The following is a 20,762-nucleotide window of genomic DNA, read 5'->3' as shown; positions in this document are numbered from 1 at the left end:
CCAGCCTGAGCAGCAAACTTTGACCTCTTGATGACTCTTTCAAAACCAGGTTAGGAGGATGGGGCCAGGATCTCAGAGAAACAAGGGGTCAGAATTGCTTTCCTTATTAATGGCCCAGATAAAATACAGGCCATCTGCATGTTCCACAAAACACTCAATTCTTATTGGAACCTATGAATAGGAAGAGGGAATTCTTGATCTCCAAATTCTCTGTGGTCTCTCTGATGCCCTCTGAACTGGAGTTAGAAGCTGAAGTAAATCTCCAACTTCTGCTGCAGTAAAATGTTCCTACTGCATTTCCATCTCGAAAATTCATTTCAGCTTCCTATTCTTGACATTTCATTGTCTCTCCTCCATACAGCATTAGGTGTGGGGTAACTAAACCTCAGGCTTTAGAATACAAAATCCATACTGCAGTGTCAGAATCTCCATATTTGGTCTTCTAGGCTCAGCATTTCCCAAATTCCTTTTGTTCCTCACATGCCCAGACTCTTGTTCTGTACTTTCTTTTTTGCTAAGCTTCCTTTTCCTACTCTTGTTGACCCAGCTCTCCTTACCCAATTCTAATCAGGCCGGCTCCTTTACCTCTCAAAGTCTCGGGGATACTGAGCCTTACTAAAGTCCTTCCATCAATTATCAAAGTACCAGTATCAGAAGTTGGTAATTTTGGGAAGTAAAGCCATTTGTATTCTTAATGGGATCTATTAGCAGTTCTCTGTGGAGCTTGGACCTAATTTTAATCCCCAAAAGGGAAAGGAACTGGGTCCTACCTGACTGTCTTTCAACAAGCCCAGCACTAATTAAGTACACAATAATACCGCAATATGTATTATTTTAGACTATCAAATATTGCAACATGAAGGATATATAAACTGAAGTAGTATCTCTGGCTAATCTAGTGATAATGCTGTTGTTGCTCTCCCCTTCTGGGATCTCTCCTTTCTTCTGTTCAATTGGATAAAAAGTACAAGTCATCACTGCCAATATATTCTAGCCTGGTTCTTCTTCCCCACTTTACCTAATTTTTTCAAAGGCATACATATTACACTACTCATTGTACCTCAATCTCATCTATCTAGCCACCGACCTCTCATCTACATCCTACCTCTGGCCTGAAAGAAGTTAGGTAAGAAGAGAGGCTTATTCTAATTAGGTTTGCCAAAAGGTGTGGCTGTTTAGTGCTCTGGGCCACATAAGCGGTCAAGAAATACTATTGCTTCTTGGCTAGCCAGAGAATTGGGATCAGCTGAAAGTGCTTGTGTCTAGAGGCTTTCCACCTCTCTTGTCCAGAAGAGGGTTACATATTCTAGAAAAGTTCTTGTATACATAATGTTCTCTCCACTCTGGAGTACAGCCTCATTCCAAGATGGTAGCATATGTGATAAATGCTAATAGGGGTGATAGAGTGATTGGAATTTTTTAAGCAAATTCAGTGCAGCCCAGAGATAAAGACAAGATAAAAGGCGATAAAGAAAATGCAGTCATTACAGGTCCAGGAATGCCTAGGTATAGCTTCTATTTCTGAGGACATTTTGATGGAGTCAGTAAGGAAGCTTGGGGAAGAGGCCCAGAGTATTATTTAGTAGTAGTAGCAATAGAAGTCATATTAGTAGTTGTAAAAGTAATAGAAGTGGTAGCATTTTTAAGTACCCATTTGGTACAGTGTACTATATATACTAGGTTCCGTCAGGGTCACACCTGGAGTTTCCACTACTCTACCAGTCATGCCTACATGAGGGGGATAGTCAAGCATAAGTATATCCATTCCATTCCTAGCTTGGACAGTGGCTAGCGAGTGGAAGGCAATCTGCTGCAAGTCAAAACTCACCAGTGCTGGGCAGCAGAAACATGGGAGAGAATCAAGGGCAGAGACTTCTTTACTGTGTAGAAGGAGGCAATGGTAAACTGCTTCTGTATTTTTACTAAGAAAACTCTGTGATACCAGAATGATTGCAGATGGAAGTGGGGCATTCTGGGAGAGATGTATCTATGGCATCGCTATGGGTCGGACACTACTCGACAGCATTAGACAACCACAACCACTCTACTAGGTGGTCATCAACTTAATATTAACTGTGTTTCTTCTCTGTGGTTTATACTACAGGTACAGAATTATGATTCATCTCCCTTTTGGTGTATCTAATAGTTGCAATCTAATTAAGCACGTTAATCCTGGTAAATTTGGAACTATCATCTAGTAGAATGTGTTTTGTTATTAAAATGTCTATTAAGAACCTTTGTGTCATAGTGAAACATTAAATAATAATAACTAACAATTGTGGTATTTGTTAAGCACTTACTATGGGCCAGGCACTATACTGAGCATTGGGGTAGATACAAGCAAATCGGTTGGACACAGTTCCTGTCCCATGTGGGGCTCACAGTCTCAATCCCCATTTTACAGATGAGGTAACTGAGGCATAGAGAAGTTAAGTGACTTGCCCAAAATCACACAGCTGATAAGTGGCAGAGCCGGGATTGGAACCCATGACCTTCTGACTCCATGCCCATGTTCTATCCACTACACCATGCTGACACCACTTTTAGTAAATGGGTAAATATATTGCTATTGTATAAATTTAACACTATAATGTACACATAATTTTTGTTTACAATGTATGTGAGGGAAGTTCTTAAAATTTAAATGATTTTATGAAATGGCCTCCACTTCCTCTCCTTCAGTTTTCTCCTTGATCTTTCCAATTTGCCTTCCTTCCCCTTCACTCAACTTAAACGGACATCTATTAAGTCATCAGTGATGTCTTTCTTGCCAAATCGAATGGTCTCCATTCCATTTGAATCCTCTTGGTCTTCTCACTACCTTCTACATCGTCGACCATCCAATTCTCCTGGAAACATAGTCTAACCTTGGCTTCACTGGTACTATCCTCTCCTGATTCTCCTCCTATCACCCTGGCTTCTAATTCTCAGTCTCTTCCTCAAGCTCCCCTTCTGTGACCCACCCCTAACGGGGGAGTCCATCAAGGCACATTTCTGGGTCCCATTCTACACACACTCCCTTAGAGAACACATTTGCTTCCATGGCTTCAATTACCACCTCTATATGGATCATTCCCAAATTTGAATCTTGAGGCCTGATATTTCTCTATCTCTGCAGTCTTATAATTCCTCTTCCCTTCAGGACACACCTCATTCATTCATTCATTCATTCAATCATATTTATTGAGCATTTACTTTGTGCAGAGCACTGTACTAAGTGCTTGGGAAGTACAAGTTGGCAACATATAGAGATGGTCCCTACCCAACAGTGGGCTCAAAGTCTAGAAGGGGGAGACATACAACAAAACAAAACATATTAACAAAATAAAATAAATAGAATAGTAAATATGTACAAGTAAAATCAGTCAAGTAATAAATTTGTCAAACATATATACAGGTGCTGTGGTGAGGGGAAGGAGGTAGGGCAGGGGGAAGCGGAGTGGGAGAGGAAGGAGGGGGAGAGGAAGGAGGGGGAGAGGAAGCAGGGGGCTCAGTCTGGGAAGACCTCCTGGAGGAGGTGAGCTCTCAGTAGGGCTTTGAAGGGAGGAAGAGAGCTAGCTTGGAGGATGTGAGGATGGAGGACATTCCAGGCCAGGGAGACGACGTGGGCTAGGGGTCGACGGCTGGACAGGCGAGAATGAGGCCCAGTGAGGAGGTTAGCGGTGGCAGAGGAGCGGAGGGTGTGGGCTGGGCTGGAGAAGGAGAGAAGGGAGGTGAGGTAGGAGAGGGTGAGGTGATTGACAGCCTTGAAGCCGAGAGTGAGGAGTATTTGCTTGATGCTTAGTTTGACTGGTAGCCACTGGAGATTTTTGAGGAGGGGAGTAACATGCCCAGAGTGTTTCTGCACAAAGATGATCCAGGCAGCAGCATGAAGTATAGACTGAAATGGGGAGAGACAGGAGGATGAGAGATCAGAGAGGATGCTGATGCCGAATCCAGTCCTGATAGGATGAGAGATATCCCACCCACACCTCAAACTTAACATGTCCTAAACAGAACTGCTGTTACTGTTACCCAGACCTCATCCTCCCCAAGAATTCTCCATCACTGATAAACAGCACCACCATCCTCTCTGTGTCACAAGCCCAAACCCTTACCATTATCTTCAACTAATCTCATTCAACCCACATATTCAGTCTGTCACCAATTCTGTCGGTTCAACTTTCACAACCTCACTAAAATCTCTTCTTCAAAACTGCTTCCATGTCACTTATCCTACCCAGTCCTACTTAGTCATCAACCTCCTTGCTCCTCCTTATGCCTCCTGACTCTCCCTCGTTCAGCACATGTACTTCAGTGTTATGCCTGGATCATGTTTCTACAAAATCGTTCTTTCCATGTTTCACCACCACTCAAGTGGTTGGAGGTAGATGTGCCCACATCAAATAGAAACATCTTACTTTAAAGCACATCACCTTGGCCCTCTTTTCTTACTTCTCTTTTTTCTTACAACAACACAGCCAGCACTTCTTGCCCATCTAAATGCCAACCTACTCACTGTATCTCAATCTTGTCTATTTTTCCCATGTCCCTCCTCTGGCCGGGAACTCCTTCCTTATTCATACATGACAGATGATCACTCTCCCCACTTTCAAAGCCTTATTAAGGTCATAGCTTCTCAAAGAGGTCTTCCCCTGCTAAACCCTCATTTCTTCTTCCCTCACTCCCTTCTGTGTAACTTTTTCACTTGGATTTACCCCCTTTATTCATTCCTCCCTTAGTCCCACAACACTAAAGCGCATAGCCATAATCAATTATTTATGTATATTGATATCTATCTGAACCTTTAGACTGTAAACCCATTGTGGGCAGAGAAGTGTCTGCCCACTCTGTTGTACTTAAGCACTTAGCACAAAAAGCACTTAGCTTAGCTTAGTACTCAAGCACTTAGTACAGAGCTCAATAAATAACACTGATTAAAGACCATACCCCAGGATTTTAATCAGTCAATTCATATATATATATAAAATGGCTGGGACATATTGATCTACAACTACACTTTTATAACTATATGCACAGATTTCAGTGCAATATTTATGTTTAAGTTGAGTTTAAGTTTGTTTTAATCAGTCAATTTATATATATATATATAAAATGGCTGGGACATATTGATCTACAACTACACTTTTATATCTATATGCACAGATTTCAGTGCAATATTTATGTTTAAGTTGACCTCTACATTTACATAAGTTTATTTATACTTTTGAATAGAAGCTCACATTTTGGGTTAAGTAACTAAAGACAATTTCTCTTTGTCTTCTCTTATGAGTTTGGAGGTTGAGATAAAAAAGAATGACTGCTTTAAAAGTCACACATGGCTGTAATTTAAGATATTTTTTCCTCATTGTCCATAACAGTTGAAAGAAACCTTCAATGAAAGTTTATTAACTAGGCCAATGCCTGAGGCAATAAAGGTTCATTTATTACCAGTTACTTGGCTGTTTTTTTCTTCTTCTATTTTTCAGTTAAACTCATAGCGTAAGATAATACTTCACAAAATTAAACCTTTGACCTTCTGTAGAGTTAAGTCTCCTTTGATTAGATAAAGTAACAATTTATGGTCCAGCATGAGGTTGCACATGAAATGAATAATGCAACAGATTCAGTGTGGACTAAGAATCTATTGCTTTTGAAAAGATGAATGCTGTAAAAAAAGTCTTTTTAATTGTATTGTCTTGATTCTCTATGCACTGTAGCAATATTTCAAGACTCTCTCTGTAAAGTGCAGTCATGTTTTGAGGAAGGAATAACCAATGTAGTTTATTCTCACACAAAAAAATATGAGATAAATATTCCATTTTCAATTTAAAAATGAATTGCTAGAAAAATGGAAACTCATTGTGGTCTGGCGATATAAGTGATTATTTTCTCATAGGTGGAATGTAAAAGGATGAAACCACAAAATTTAAAAAGTATATACCTATATATATATATATATATATATATATATATATATATATATATATATATCTCCAATTGACCACTCTGCCAATGGGCTGTTTATATTAGAGTGATATTATCTCAAGTGTACACCACTGCTAATGTGAAAACTGAAAAATATCTTATGTTCCTAGATCTAGAATAAGAGTCAGAGTCTAAACTTTGATTCAGTTGTATTTCATATTGTACATCTGGATCCAGGAGCTTAGCTTCTGGATACTCATACTACTAGAAGGCAAAATGTATTTAAAAAATTTGCATATGACTTTTCATTTACTGTAGCCATAACCGAGAAGAAAGTAAAACGTTTCATAGGAGATAAATTTTTGAAGGTACACACAAATTTAGATACTTTATTTTGAATTTCCTCATTTTGAATTTGAATTGAATATTGCAATTGCTAATAGAATTCAAAGTGACAAATTAATCATAGGAAAATCTTTTATTAGCCACTACCTCTGCTATTCCCTAAAATATATTCTTTTTCTTGTGAAATGGCCAGATTAAAAATGAGAACTTAAATAGCATATAGCTTTGAAAGTCACCAGGAGGTAAACTAATGAGTAGACAGTATCAAGAAAAAAATTGCCCATAAAGCAGTTGTGATTTGTTAGTTGTATAAATTACTAACAGACTTGCATATCCATAATGTTTTGGTATAGACTTTAAGAATTTGATTTTGATCCGTATTCAATTGGCTTAAATTATTTAAGAATAATTTCACTCTGGTGATTTAGGTCCCTTCACAAAAATGCTTTGTTACTATTAAATGCTAGTGTAAGTTACTGTTGCTGGAATGAATATGCTTGGGAACAATTGGGATTTAAAATTATCTTGAAGTAAAGGCTTCTGTTTGAACATGTGAAAAGATTCAAATTTCATAATATAAATGTTTTTCTACATTGTAATGAATAAAATGTTTCTATTGGAATGAACTTTCAAGCAAATAAAGGAAGTGAAATATAATACTATTGACAATTTTCTCTTGGCTTCCACCTGCTTTTTGTTTCCAAAGGCTTAAATACACTAATAAAACCTCAGAAGAAAAATGGTTGTAAACCATGGCACTTCCATCAGTAGATTAAATAGACCATCTTTAAAAAAATCAAAAGTAATTGCTTTTTTTAGGAGAATAAAAGGAAGCAATTACTTCAGAATTTATTTATATCATTAGAATTAGCTAGCTTAGCTTAGGGCACATTTATCATTTTGCTACCAATAGCCATTAAGCTTCTTCCACAATGTAGTTTATTAATTATGAAATTTTAAATAATTCTGGAAATATTACACTATGAACTTATTTTTGAAATTTGGACAGCATGATGCCCCACATTTTTTTGAGTAAAGGGATTGATGATGTTATAGAAGATTGATGTCAATGGTACTGTCATTCATTTTTTTATTACCTCTTTCCCTAGCTATTTTTTTATATTGAGCTACACTCAACCTTTTGTTTCTGTCACTCATTTTTTTAAAGTAATGAAAAATGCATTCTGTGATGCACAGACAACCATCCCACTTCTCAAAAAAGTGTACTTCTGGACCTTTGCATTTTTTTGACTATTACATGGTTCGACCTTTGCGAGTCACTCTTTGCCAGTTTTATGCATATAATTGCTTTGACCAAGTAAATACCCAAATTTACCAATACTTTAGAAGGTTGAAAGCCAGTGCCATGTTCATGAATTAAGTCAATGACTGATTATGGCATGTGTCCATTCAACTGGACTTCTTGTCACAAGATGGAAAGTAAATTTCAAATCTAATGGTCAAGCCAGAGTAGTCCCTATCTTCATACTATGCTCTATTCTCTGATCAATGAAACTTGTTTGCAAATTATAAACACTTTTAGGGAATTTTTGCCTGATAAATGACTCATGTTTTGATGAAAAAGTAATGGATATAGACTTTGTCACTGTGCATTAGTATAATTCATTCATTCATTCAATCGTATTTATTGAGCACTTACTGTACTAAGCGCTTGGGAAGTACAAGTTGGCAACATATAGAGGCGGTCTCTACTCAACAGCGGGCTCACAGTCTATAATACCAAAGATATTTCCAGTGTCCAAAGTAACCATACCTTTGCAGACCAAATAATGTGATTCTTAATCCATCTTATGTGGTCAATAATTTCTATCTCGCATCCCACACAAAGACCTGAAGGCCTTATTTTAATTTTCTTTTTCTTTCTATACTTTTTCCAGGAAGACAAGTTTGGTGACAATATTATATTCTGTTTAATGATGAACATTTTTTAGTAGTGTAAAAGATTTTCCTCATGGATGTCAATATGTGCCCTTTTTTCCAGTTGGGTAAGCTTCTTGAAGGGAAGGGTTCATGTCTACAAACTATATTTTTCCCTCCCAAGCACTTAGTATAATGTTTTGGACAGAATAAGTAGTCAACAAATTCCATTGATTGCTTGATTGATTTGAAGATATTGAGGCTCTGTTCTGGGGTATTTGAAGAAGGGGGTAAGGATGTTTCAAGATTCAGAGTTGGAAAACTCAAGAGCAAGGTACAGAAAGATAATTCTTAGGCTTAATGCATATTGTGGAACAGGAGTCGCCTTGACAAAGTATGTATAATGAGAAGCAAAATGAATCCTTCACTAATACAGGCATCCACAAAAAATAAAAAGGTGAAGAATTTGGCCAGAATCCCAAATGGGCGTCTGACTGAATCATTTGAAGACTTTTAAAACTCTGAATTACACATAACTGGCAAAAAATTATAATTGAAAATAGTTTTCAAGTTATGCAAGAAAGTAACTTTTAAACCAGAAAATCCACAGGTAGATCACCAACACCCAACACCCTGGTCTACCAGGGATCATGGAGCAGCACGGCCTAATGGAAAGAGAATGGGCTTAGGAGTCAGAGTCCCAACTCTGCCACTTGTCTGCTGCACAGTCAGGAGTCAGAAGGACTTGTGTTCTAATCCTGGCTACGCCATATGTCTGCTGAGTGACCTTGGACAAGTCACTTTACATCTTTGGGCCCTAAGCGCTTACAATGTGCCAAGCACTGTTCTAAGCACTGGAGTATATATAAGTTAAGCAGGTTGGACACAATCTCTATCCCACATGGGGCCCACACTCTCAATCCCCATTTTACAAATGAGGCAACTGAGGCCCAGAGAAGTTTAGTGACTTGCCCAAGGTCACTAAGCAGACATATGGCATAGCTGGGATTAGAACACGTGTCCTTCTGACTCCCAGTCCTGTGTTCTATCCACTAAACCATGTCACTTTTCCAAATGAACGCCATGTGAGACTGGGACTGTGTCCAACTTGATTAATTTGTATCTACCTTAGTGCTTAGAACAGTGCTTGGAACATAGTAAGCACTTTACAAGTACCATAGTTATTATTATTGAGTGTTGTATGAACCTGAGCAAGTCACTTAACCTTTCTTTTTCCTTATCTGTAAATTTCAGTTTCAAACCTTGTTCTCCCTCCTACTTTATCATCATCAATCGTATTTATTGAGCACTTACTATGTGCAGAGCACTGTACTAAGCGCTTGGGAAGTACAAATTGGCAAAATATAGAGACAGTCCCTACCCAACAGTGGGCTCACAGTCTAAAAGGGGGAGACAGAGAACAAAACCAAACATACTAACAAAATAAAATAAATAGAATAGATATGTACAAATAAAATAAATAAATAAATAGAGTAATAAATATGTACAAACATATATACATACTTTAGATTGTGAACCCCATGTAGGACAGGGACTGTATCTGATATGATTACCTTACCAATCGCAATGCTTATAAGATTGCTTGACACACAGTAAGTGCTTAAAAATATCATATTCTCATCATAACTAGGTAAGATAATTTTCTTACCATATGGAACCATCTTCAAAGAGTTTGGAGGGAGAAGCTCCAAACTGGGAAAAATGAGAAGTATTTTGTTTCCCCTTACATATTGCCAAGAGAACACTCTGGATTAGGTCGGTCCATGATCACCCCATGTTGTGCTGCTAAAGGAAGTGAACTCAGTTCCTTCGGTTCTTGGAAGTTTGAAAAACACAAAGCACTCATCAAAGCCTGACTGAAATACAGCAGTTTCACAGCTATGTTAAGAAGAATGGGAAGAGCATGAGCTGTGGTGTAATGGGTAAAACGAGCAAATACATATGAAGGAAAGAGTTTTCAGAGAGAATGTTCAAACATTTCTATATGATGAGGAGTTGAATGAGTAGCCTTTGGAAGTTTTGAAGGATTGGAGTGATGGGTACAGAATTATTTAGTTGTGCTTTGTATTGGATAGTGTAGTATTGACTGAAGAAGAAGATGAAGAAGGAGAAGATGTTGGAAACAGGATGACTAAGAAGACTGATGTAGTCAATCAATCATATTTATTGAGCACTTACTGGGTGCAGAGCACTGTACTAAGCACTTGGGAGAGTACAATGTATCAGAGGGAGCATGTGTCCCTACGTATAACAGAGTGAGACATGCTCCCTGCTCACAAGGAGCATACAGTGTAATACAGAGATGAAATTTGAACCTCTATTGAAGTCTACGAGGAAGGGACGAATTCAGGAAATGTTGTACAACCAAACAGCAAGCATTTAATAGATGACTAAATGTGAGAGGAATCAAAGATAAAATCAAGATTGTGCATTTCTGGAACACAGAGAAAGATTGTTTTTGATAAATCATTGTATTGCAAGCATGAGTTAGGAGCATATTAAACGATGATGCTCAGCCTTTTCCAAAATCATGTAATGATCACAAAGTATTTCAATCATCTGCTAGGCTCAAATGTAATGCCATTAGATTAACAGGGTCAATTGGCTATGTTCTTTTATTTGGGACAAGAAATTGATAGTAGTGATTATTAAATGACATTTGGCTCATTCATTGTACGTCAATGAAGTGATTGATTAGTAGTATTTACTGAGCCTGTACTATGTTCAGAGTACTATACTAAACATTTAGGAGAGTAAAAAAAAAGAGTTGGAAGAAATTATTCTGGCCCTCAAGGAACTGGGAAACAGCAGAATATAAGGATATGTGAATATGTGCTGTGAGGGTAGGAGTGGAGTGAGTATTCATTCATTCATTCATTCAATCGTATTTATTGAGCACTGACTGTGTACAGAGCACTGTACAAAGTGCTTGGGAAGTACAAGTTGGCAACATATAGAGACGGTCCCTACCCAACAGCGGGCTCACAGTCTAGAAGGGGGAGACAGACAACAAAAGGAAACTTATAAACCAAATAAAAAGTGCTTACTGTGTGCAGAGCACTGTACTAAGTGCTTGGGAAGTACAAGTTAGCAACATATAGAGGCAGTCCCTACCCAACAACGGGCTCACAGTCTTGAAGGGGGAGAGTATCAAGCGCTTAGAGACATAAGTGCACAAATAGCATAGAAGGGTGAGATGAGAGGTTAGTTATAGATAGTGTAGGAGATAGAGAAGATAGTGGGGGTGAGAGATTAGTCAGGGAAGACTTTTTGGAAGGAAAATGATTTTAGTAGGGCTACGAAAGTGGGGAGAGTGGAGGTCCGTCTAGGGCCTCTTCCCATCTATACTGTAAGCTTGTTATGGTCAGGGGATATGTCTGTTATATTGTTGTGTTGTACTCTCCCAAAAGCTTAATACGGTGTTCTCCACACAGTATATGCTCAATAAATACAACTGATTGACTGATTGTTGGGTATGAAGGAGGAGAGAGTTTCAGGTCAGAGAAAGCGTGGGCAAGGGGTGAGCAGTGAGAGAGATGATATAGAGACACAGTGAATAGGTTGGTGTTGAAGAATTTAAGTGTGTCCACTCCGTTTTACTGGGATGGGGAGAGAGTGATAGGTGGAAAAAGTTGATTGTGTTCCTTAAAGCTGATAAATGGTGAGGTATTTCTGTTTCATGTAGCAGCGGAGGGGCAACTATTAAAGGGTTTTGAAGAGTGGGGAGATGCATCCTGCTGATGCTCCAAACCATTTCCAAGATCTATCCCTTTCTATAATTTTGATGATCATAGTAATTAACAGTAATAAAAAAATGAATAAATAGCAATAAATAGGGAAGCAGCATTGCCTAGTCAATAGAGCAAGGGCCTGAGAGTCAAAAGAACATAAGTTCTAGTCCCAACATTGCTATTTGTTTGGTGTGTGACCTTGGGCAAATCACTTCACTCCTCTACCTTAGTTACCTCATCTGTAAAACGGGGATTAAGACTGCGAGCCCCTTGTGGGAGAGGGACTGTAACCAATCCAATTACCTTGTATCTGCTCCAGTTCTTAGTAACAGTGCCTGGCACATAGTTATCACTTAACAAATACCACAGTTTGGTTTTTGTAAAGTAGTTTTTTTCAAATTGTTTTTCACATCAATCATATACCCTATGAAGTGTTTACTTAGGAGGTAACTGAGGCCTACAATGAATGAATCAGTCATTTATTGAGCATTTACTAAGCATTTGGGAGAGTACAACAGAATTAGCAGATACATTCCCTGCCCAGAATGAGTTTACAGTCTACAGAGGTGAAGTGTCTTGCTGAGGCTCATGTAGCAGGCCACAGGCAGAACCCTGGCTAGAAGCCAATTTTCATAATTCTCTGATCCATTCTCTTTCCTATTTCTCTTCTCCACACAAACAGCCACCATACTCATTCAAGTACCATAATAGAGAGTGCTTAGATGAATTTTTTGGTTATAATTCATTCATTCATTCAATCGCATTTATTGAGCGCTTACTGTGTGCAGAGCACTGTACTAAGCGCTTGGGAAGTACAAGTTGGGTTACTAGCTTTCTTACTGATTTCTGCAGCTACATAATCTCCACACTTCACTCCTTGAGGGCAGGAATAGTATCAACCAACCCTTATTTTACCATCCCAAGTGCTCAGTAGTGTACTCTACTCAGAATATGTGCTAAGTCAATAGCACTGTTTGATTCAATCTATGCTCATTGCTGTTGATTAGATCATATGGTGCTTATGGTCTCTCTACTCCTCAGAAATCTTTCAACGGCTGTGCCTCTACTTTTCACATCAAACAATAATTCCATACCATTAACTCTAATGGTCTTCCCCTGCTATTCCCAGCCACATATCACTCTCTTTGAACTAATACTCTGAATATTGTCCTCTTTTCACATCCCAACCTCAATTCCTATCTGAAGCCCTACTCTCAACTCTACCACTTCTGACCCCTGTCATCCTTTTATCTCAACCTGAACCACTCTATCCTCACAAAACTACCATGATAAGAATTCCCAATTCACAGTCCTCCTGAAATCCTACTTCATCTACGCAATCTTCCTCAATTCCCAGACCACAAATCTAATCAACACAACAGCTGTCTTTAAAAATCATGAGTTTATACCAATCCTCTGTACTTTTATATACCGATCAATCAATCAGTCAATCAGTGGTAACTTTGAGTGGTATTTATTGAATGCTATGTGCAGGGCATTGTACAAAGTGCTTCAGAAAATACAATACAGTGGAGTTGGTCGTTACGATCTCGGCCTTCAAGGTGTTTACATCCTCTAGGGGCAGACAGACCTTAAAATAAATTAGAGTTAGGGGAAATAGTCAATTTTATGAATATTTACTTTAATACTGTGTAGCTTGGGTGAGGGCTTAAGATGTATACAGCCAAGTCCATAATTGACTCAGAAAGAAGAGCAGATAGGGGAATAAAGGACTTACTCTGTCTGGGTTTTCCTGCATATATTCATTTTATATTCAATTGAACATTTATTTATACAGTGCTAGTCTGGTATTTCATCCCGGTGTATTTTCTCTACTCCCTATTTTATCCTTGTTTCTCTTCCTGCAAATTTGTAAATAATTCTTTGTAAAAATAATTCTGCATACCCATCTGTGCCATTCGATTGCTAGTTCCCTGTGGGCAAGGACTATGTATTTTGCTTCTGTGGTATTTCTTCAAGCACTTGTTATTCGTATTTAATATAACTACGTATTATTTATTCATTTAAATATATTAAGCATGTAAATAAATTATGTCCAGGCGTATAAATCCTTCGGGCCTTATGATTAAGATGATAAAGAAAGAATTGCTGTGACAGTAGGAGCGGTTAGTCCTGAGTCTTGCTGCCACTCTGGGATGTCCCAGGATGGGTGGAAATAGCTTAGGTGGAAATCAGTGACATTGTCTTTTCTCCAAGTCTTCAGTTTATTCATTGCTGATTCTAGGGCCAGTCTGATCATTTGGCTTTCCAGTAACTTACTTGTAACCACAACAAAGAAGTTCTGAAGAATTTTGTTTTTCATTTTGAGTATTGTGTGTTATGTAAGGCCATTCAAATTGCTAATTAATATAAATTCTGTAAAAAAAACCTTGGATATTTATGACCCATACCTGGTATTTGAATTAGCATAGAAGCAAGAGAAGGAAAAGAGATGTCAGTGTTTTCTAAGTGGGTTTTTTCAGTATAGAGGCTTGGAAAAGGTTCAATTGAGTTGTAATTCAAACACATGTGGTGCTTACAAGACACCCTGAACACAATTTTGAAATGAGTCTATTGGACCTGTCAGCAGTGGAAAGATTACTTCAGAGCAGTGATTGTTGAATTGAACTTTATTTTTTGATGTTTTGCTTTCTGAATGAAATTGTTGGACAAGATTAATTGCACTCAGTGAGAACAGCAAATGAATAACTATGTAAAGCATGAAACTTCTAAGTAGGCCACATGGGACGAAAATCAGGAAAAAAGCTAGAAGGTTTAAATGAATAAATGTACTTAATGCATGAAATGTCTAGGCTAATTTTTTAATTCCTTACTAACATCATTCATTGAAAAAACATACTTTGTTCATCTGTCGGAGTTATATTGCTGTGGCTGTGGTAATTTAATATTCTTGCTTCTCGCTAATCTTCTGGTTCAACAGAAGTAAACAATAGGTTTCATAAATTAAAAATACACTCTTCTGAACATGCTCCTGAAGATAAAAAGCAAGGCTGTAAACATTTATGACTGAAACAAACTAGATTGTTCAAATACTGCCATGATGTATCATGTATATCAATATGGCACTGATATCAGTTAGAATGCAAACAAGGTTTTAAATGATGTGCCCCTTCATTTCAGCTGGAGATTCTGCTTTACGCCATCTGCCTATCAGATGGTTAGGAACCAGGACTGCGTATTAATGCCACATGTTCGATTTTCCTCCTTCTTGTAATGGTTAGATTCATATTGCTAATAGCTGTGCATGAGCACTGTCGATGAAATTTGTGTGACAGTGGAGTGATGAGATATTTATAAAGCTGCCTGTCTCCCTGAATAATCAGCAGGAAGAATGCCAGACATAAACAGCTTATCAATTTCAGAATATTAATGATAAGTACCGTAGAATATAATCTACTGAGTATTTTGACATTTTTCTTCCAACTTTCCACAAAATGCTATGTATGCACAGCATCAAAGGAATTGAATGTTCAAAAATGTCTTTGTCTTTCACATTTTTATTTATCTTTATCATTTGGAGGTATGTAATTTAAGAAGTGCAAAATTGAAATGTGTTAAATAATGCAAATACTGAGAATTCACTTGGGGTACCCAAAGCAAAGATTGACATTTGCAATTAGTTAGAAAAAAACACATACAATAAAGGTGTGCCTCAAACAGTAAGAAATTAGAAATTGATATTTGCTTTCAGTTGTGATCATATTTAAGTTGAAGCAGCAATAGCGTAATCGATAGAAGAATTAGATTAGGATTAGAGAAGCAGCCTGGCTCTGCGGAAAGAGCACGGGCTTCGGAGTCAGAGGTCATGGGTTCAAATCCTGGCTCCGCCAACTGTCAGCTGTGTGACTTTGGGCAAGTCAATTAACTTCTCTGTGCCTCAGTTACCATATCTGTAAAATGGGGATTAAGACTGTGAGCCTCCCATGGGACAACCTGATCACCTTGTAACCTCCCCAGTGCTTAGAACAGTGCTTTGCACATAGTAATCACTTAGTAAATGCCCTTATAGAACATAATGGATAGGAGAAGCAGCATGGCTTAGTGGAAAGAGCACGGGCTTTGGAGTCAGAGGTCATGGGTTCAAATTCCAGCTCTGCCAATTGTCAGCTGTGTGACTCTGGGCAAGTCACTTAACTTCTCTGTGCCTCAGTTACTCATCTGTAAATGGGGATTGAGACTGTGAGCCCCCGTGGGACAATCTGATCTCCTTGTAACCTCCCCAGCACTTAGAACAGTGCTTTGCACATACTAAGCACTTAATAAATGCCATTATTATTATTATAGAGCACAGGCCTGGGAGTCAGAGAGTCATGAGTTCTAATCCTGGCTCCACCACTTGCCTGCTGTGTGACCTTGGGCAAGTCACTTCACTTCTATGTGCCTCAGTTACCTCTTCTGTAAAATGGGGATTGAGACTGTGAGCCTCACATGGGACAAGGACTTGATTTGCTTGTATGCATCCCAGTGCGAAGTACAGTGCCTGGTACACAGTAAGTGCTTAACAAATACCATCATCACCATGATAAGTTGCAATATTTATTACCTACTTGTTCTGATGGGCCGCGGCAGATTTGTCATTGGAAATTATAAGGCATTTTGTCCTGATTTTAGAATTCCAGTATAGAGCAAAATCTGTAGGTTATGGATGAGATCAGTGAATGATAATGGAAATGAGTATTTAAGGAATTTGTAAACTATAAATATAAATATAAATTTATAAATATAAATCCAAAACTCCCTCAAAAATGTGGTGCCACTTCCTTAAGCACTTTATGTCTCATTCACATACAGTCCTTCCCAACTTCTTCCAAATATCATGGCCACAATATATCTTACTGTCCCTCTCTCACATAAACACAAGGCTGTTTCATCCCACATTTATAGCCCTAGCACATACACCACAACATCAACACACACGTACACATAGAAACACAGGTAGAAATACAGACATATACTCAGGCACAATAACGCTCGCACACACATAAAGAGCTAAAACAAAACAATTCCAGTGCTTTCCTGCAAAATTGAATAATGCTGGAATTTCAAAAGCAAATCAAGACAGACTGTTGCTAAATAGATGCAAACTATCAATGGACTATTAATGGGTCAGCCAAACCCGTGCTTGTCAGGAAAAAGTTTGTACAGTCTCAAAATCCCCACATCAATGAAATAGAACTTAGATCCCAAGCAGAATTGGGAAAAAAAGGATTATTTCATAAATTTTAAAATTTTAGCATGTGAATTGGTAAAATAAGAATTATTTTGATGTGTCTTCTGTGAAAAATATAACATGTACACCACAGGCAGCTAGAAAATGTAGATTAGAATCCATTAAGACATGTCCTAGGTTTGGGACAATAGGGTTTTTAGCAACTACAATGAATCCCAAACTGCCAGTTTTTCAAATGAAATTGGAATAAAAAAAGAGTAAAAATTATAGTTTTTAAAATCCAAACAAACAAAATAGAGGGATACATTTGACAGGATCCATTCAGAAATGGCAGAAATAGCAGTTGGATGCTTTTTATTTCTTGTAGACCAAAAATGAAAACATGAGGAATGTAATATTGGGTCATAACTAATGATCTGAATGGTTTAAGATCAGTCAGTCTCCAATAGGGTTCTCAAACACTCATGCCTTAAAGTCAGTGAGTTTTAGCTGGATTTGGAGAAGAATGGGAAGCCAGAGGAATTTTTCAAAGAGTGGAGAGATGTGCTCAAATCACTGTATTAGAAAACTGGTCCGGGTAGCAGAGTGAAGTATGGACTGGAGAGGGGAGAGTTGCTAATTTGTACTTCCCAAGTGCTTAGTACAGTGCTCTGCACATAGTAAGCGCTCAATAAATACGATTGATGATGATGATGATGGGAGAGGCTGAGGGCAAGTAAGTCTGTGAGGAGGCTGATGATGTAGTCAAGTTAGATTATGACAAGTACTTGGGGTGAATTTCTCAATTTTTCTCACAAATCCTCCTTACTTTCCCATGACTGTTGACAACACCACTTCCTCCTGTTATCAATCCCACAACATTCCCATTTTTCTTTATTCTCTTCTTCCTTTCACCATGAATATTGAGTCAGTCACCAAATCCCATTGCTACTTTCTTCATAAAAATCTCAGAATTATCTCGTCCCTTTCCATTCAAATAATAATAATGATGCTGTTGGTGTTTGTTAAGTGCTTACTGTGTGCCAAGCACTGTTCTAAGCACTGGGGTGGATACAAGGTAATCAGGTTGCCCCATGTAGGGCTCACAGTCTTGATCCCCATTTTACAGATAAGGTAACCGAGCCCAGAGAAGTTAAGTGACTTGCCTAAGGTCACACAGCTGACAAATGGCAGAGCCGGGATTAGAACCCATGATCTCTGACTCCCAAGCCCGTGCTCTTTCCACTAAGCCACACTTCTTCACTAAGTCACGCTGCGACCACACTGGCCTGGTTGCGTTAAAATGAGAATTATGCATTCAATTTACTCACCACCAAAGAAAAACAGCACAGAATGGGGAAGGTTGCAAAAGACATGGAGGATAGAGTAAAATAATAAAAAGAAAATAAAGCATAAAAAGCCAAGGACAAGTTCAAATACCACAGAAGCTACAGATCATTGGTGACTGAAGAGCAGCTTCATGCTCCTCACTACCCCTGGAAGGGGTATTCAGAGTCCAACAGTCACATCAGCCACAACCAATTACCCCAAGTTGCATGGCACAACCATATCTCCTAGGTACAACACTCAATAGAGCACCATTACTTTCTAAATCCCTTGCATAGAGTTTTAACCAGATTCTATTAATTACGTTTATACATTTTAAAAAGGCTTTCAGGATGCAAACCTACGTTTAAAGAAATGTAAAACCAATTTAGGGGCTATAAATATTTAACTGCATCGTTCCTTTAATTTAGGAATGACACTAACTACCATTTCTATAATCTTACACAAAAGAGTGTGTCTTTATTGAAAAATATTATGAACAATATTTGATTCATATTTTATCCCACATGGAATTGAGCCGCTGATATATTTTTGCATTGGGAGCCAGAGATCCTGGGTTCTAATCCCTGCTCTGCCACTTGTCAGCTGTGTGACTTTGCTCTGTGACTTGATACCACTTAATTTGTAGATGGTATCTACAAATGCCATCATTATTATTATTATTATTATTATTATTATTATTATTATTATATTGCTATTTTTCTGGAGTCAGGTGTGGTATAATTCTTAATTTAACCAATTAATCAATCATATATACTGAGTACTTACTGTGAGCAGAGCACTGAGCTAAGTTTTTGGTAGAAGGTTTTTTTTTTGTGTGAAGGAAACACAATTGGGTAAAAGCATGTGTGGATATTTGGATAACCTGCTATGTTATTATAGAAGCACAATGGCTGAGTGGAAAAAGCACGGATCTATGTGTCAGAGGACCTGGGTTTTAATTGAAGCTTTACCATGTGCCTGCTGTGTGACCTTGGCAATTTATTTTACTTCTCTGGGCCTCAGTTCCCTCATCTGGAAATTATAATAATAATAATAATGGCATGTATTAAGCACTTACTATGTGCAAAGCACTGTTCTAAGTGCTGGGAGGTTACAAGGTGATCAAGTTGTCCCACGGGGGGCTCACAGTCTTAATCCCCATTTTCCAGATGAGATAACTGAGGCACAGAGAAGTTAAGTGACTTACCCAAAGTCACACAGATGACAGTTGGCAGAGTTGGGATTTGAACCCGTGACCTCCGACTCCAAATCCCGGGCTCTTTCCCCTGAGCCACACTTTTTCTAGATAGATATTGAATATTCAATTCTTATTCTTATTTATTTGTTATCTTATTTATCATCTTATCTTATTTATTCTTATTTAGAATATTCTAAGAATATTCTCATTCTTATTTAGACTGTGAGCGCCATCTTGTGTGACCTGATGATCTTGTATCTACCACACTGCTTAGTACAGTGCTTGTCAGATAGCAAGTGCTTAACAAATACCACAATTATTATTATTCTTTGTACTTACTGGTTACTTATTTAGAGTCTCTTGACTAGTTATATTAATGATAACTGTGTCAGAATTGGGGAGCGATAAAGAGAGATGTTAGCCAGAAAGAGAGAAATGGAAATCGAGAGACAGAAAGAGATAGAGGGAGAGACATAAAACAAGGTAAAGAGGGAGTGTGAGAGAGAAAAGAAAATGGATAAAGTGAGAGAGCTAATGCATATCAGGAATCCTTCTGCTAATAGTTATGGAATTTTTTAATGCTTACATATGCCAACCAGTGTAGTAAATTCAAGAGTTAGATAATAATAATAATAATAATGATAATAATAATAATAATAATGGCATTTGTTAAGCGCTTACTATGTGCAGAGCACTGTTCTAAGCGCTGGGGGGAATACAAGGTGATCAAGTTGTCCCACATGGGGCTCACAGTCTTAATCCCCATTTTCCAGATGAGGTAACTGAAGCTCAGAGAAGTGAAGTGACTTGCCCAAGGTCACAAAGCAGACATGTGGAGGAGCGGGATTCGAACCCATGACCTCTAACTCCAAAGCCCGGGCTCTTTCCACTGAGCCATGCTGCTCCTCAATATCAATAGATTCAGACCCAGTTCCTGTTCCACACTGGCTTCACTTCCTAAGTATGCATTGGAGGTCCATTTCACAGGTGAGGAAACTGAGGCACAGAGAAGTGGCTTTCCCTATGTCACACAGCAGATAAATCGTGGTGCTGCAGTTAGAACCCAGAACTTCGGACTTTCGGACCCATGCACTTTCCACTAGGACACGCTGCTTCTGCTTCTCAGTTTTTTCAGGTTGAGTTGACTTTGTGGTTTCCGGGATTCAGCTTCTTGGTTGAAGGA

General features: G+C 38.3%; 1 protein-coding gene across 1 annotated transcript in view; it reads left to right on the top strand.

The window, feature by feature from the left end:
• DACH1 (dachshund family transcription factor 1) overlaps nt 1-20,762 on the top strand; it is a 487,827-nt gene that overhangs the window by 228,758 nt on the left and 238,307 nt on the right.

Source organism: Tachyglossus aculeatus, chromosome 2 (assembly GCF_015852505.1).
Source record: "Tachyglossus aculeatus isolate mTacAcu1 chromosome 2, mTacAcu1.pri, whole genome shotgun sequence".
Classification (NCBI taxonomy): domain Eukaryota; kingdom Metazoa; phylum Chordata; class Mammalia; order Monotremata; family Tachyglossidae; genus Tachyglossus; species Tachyglossus aculeatus.
Note: the sequence above shows the minus strand (reverse complement) of the source record. Positions and strands in the feature narration are given on the sequence as shown.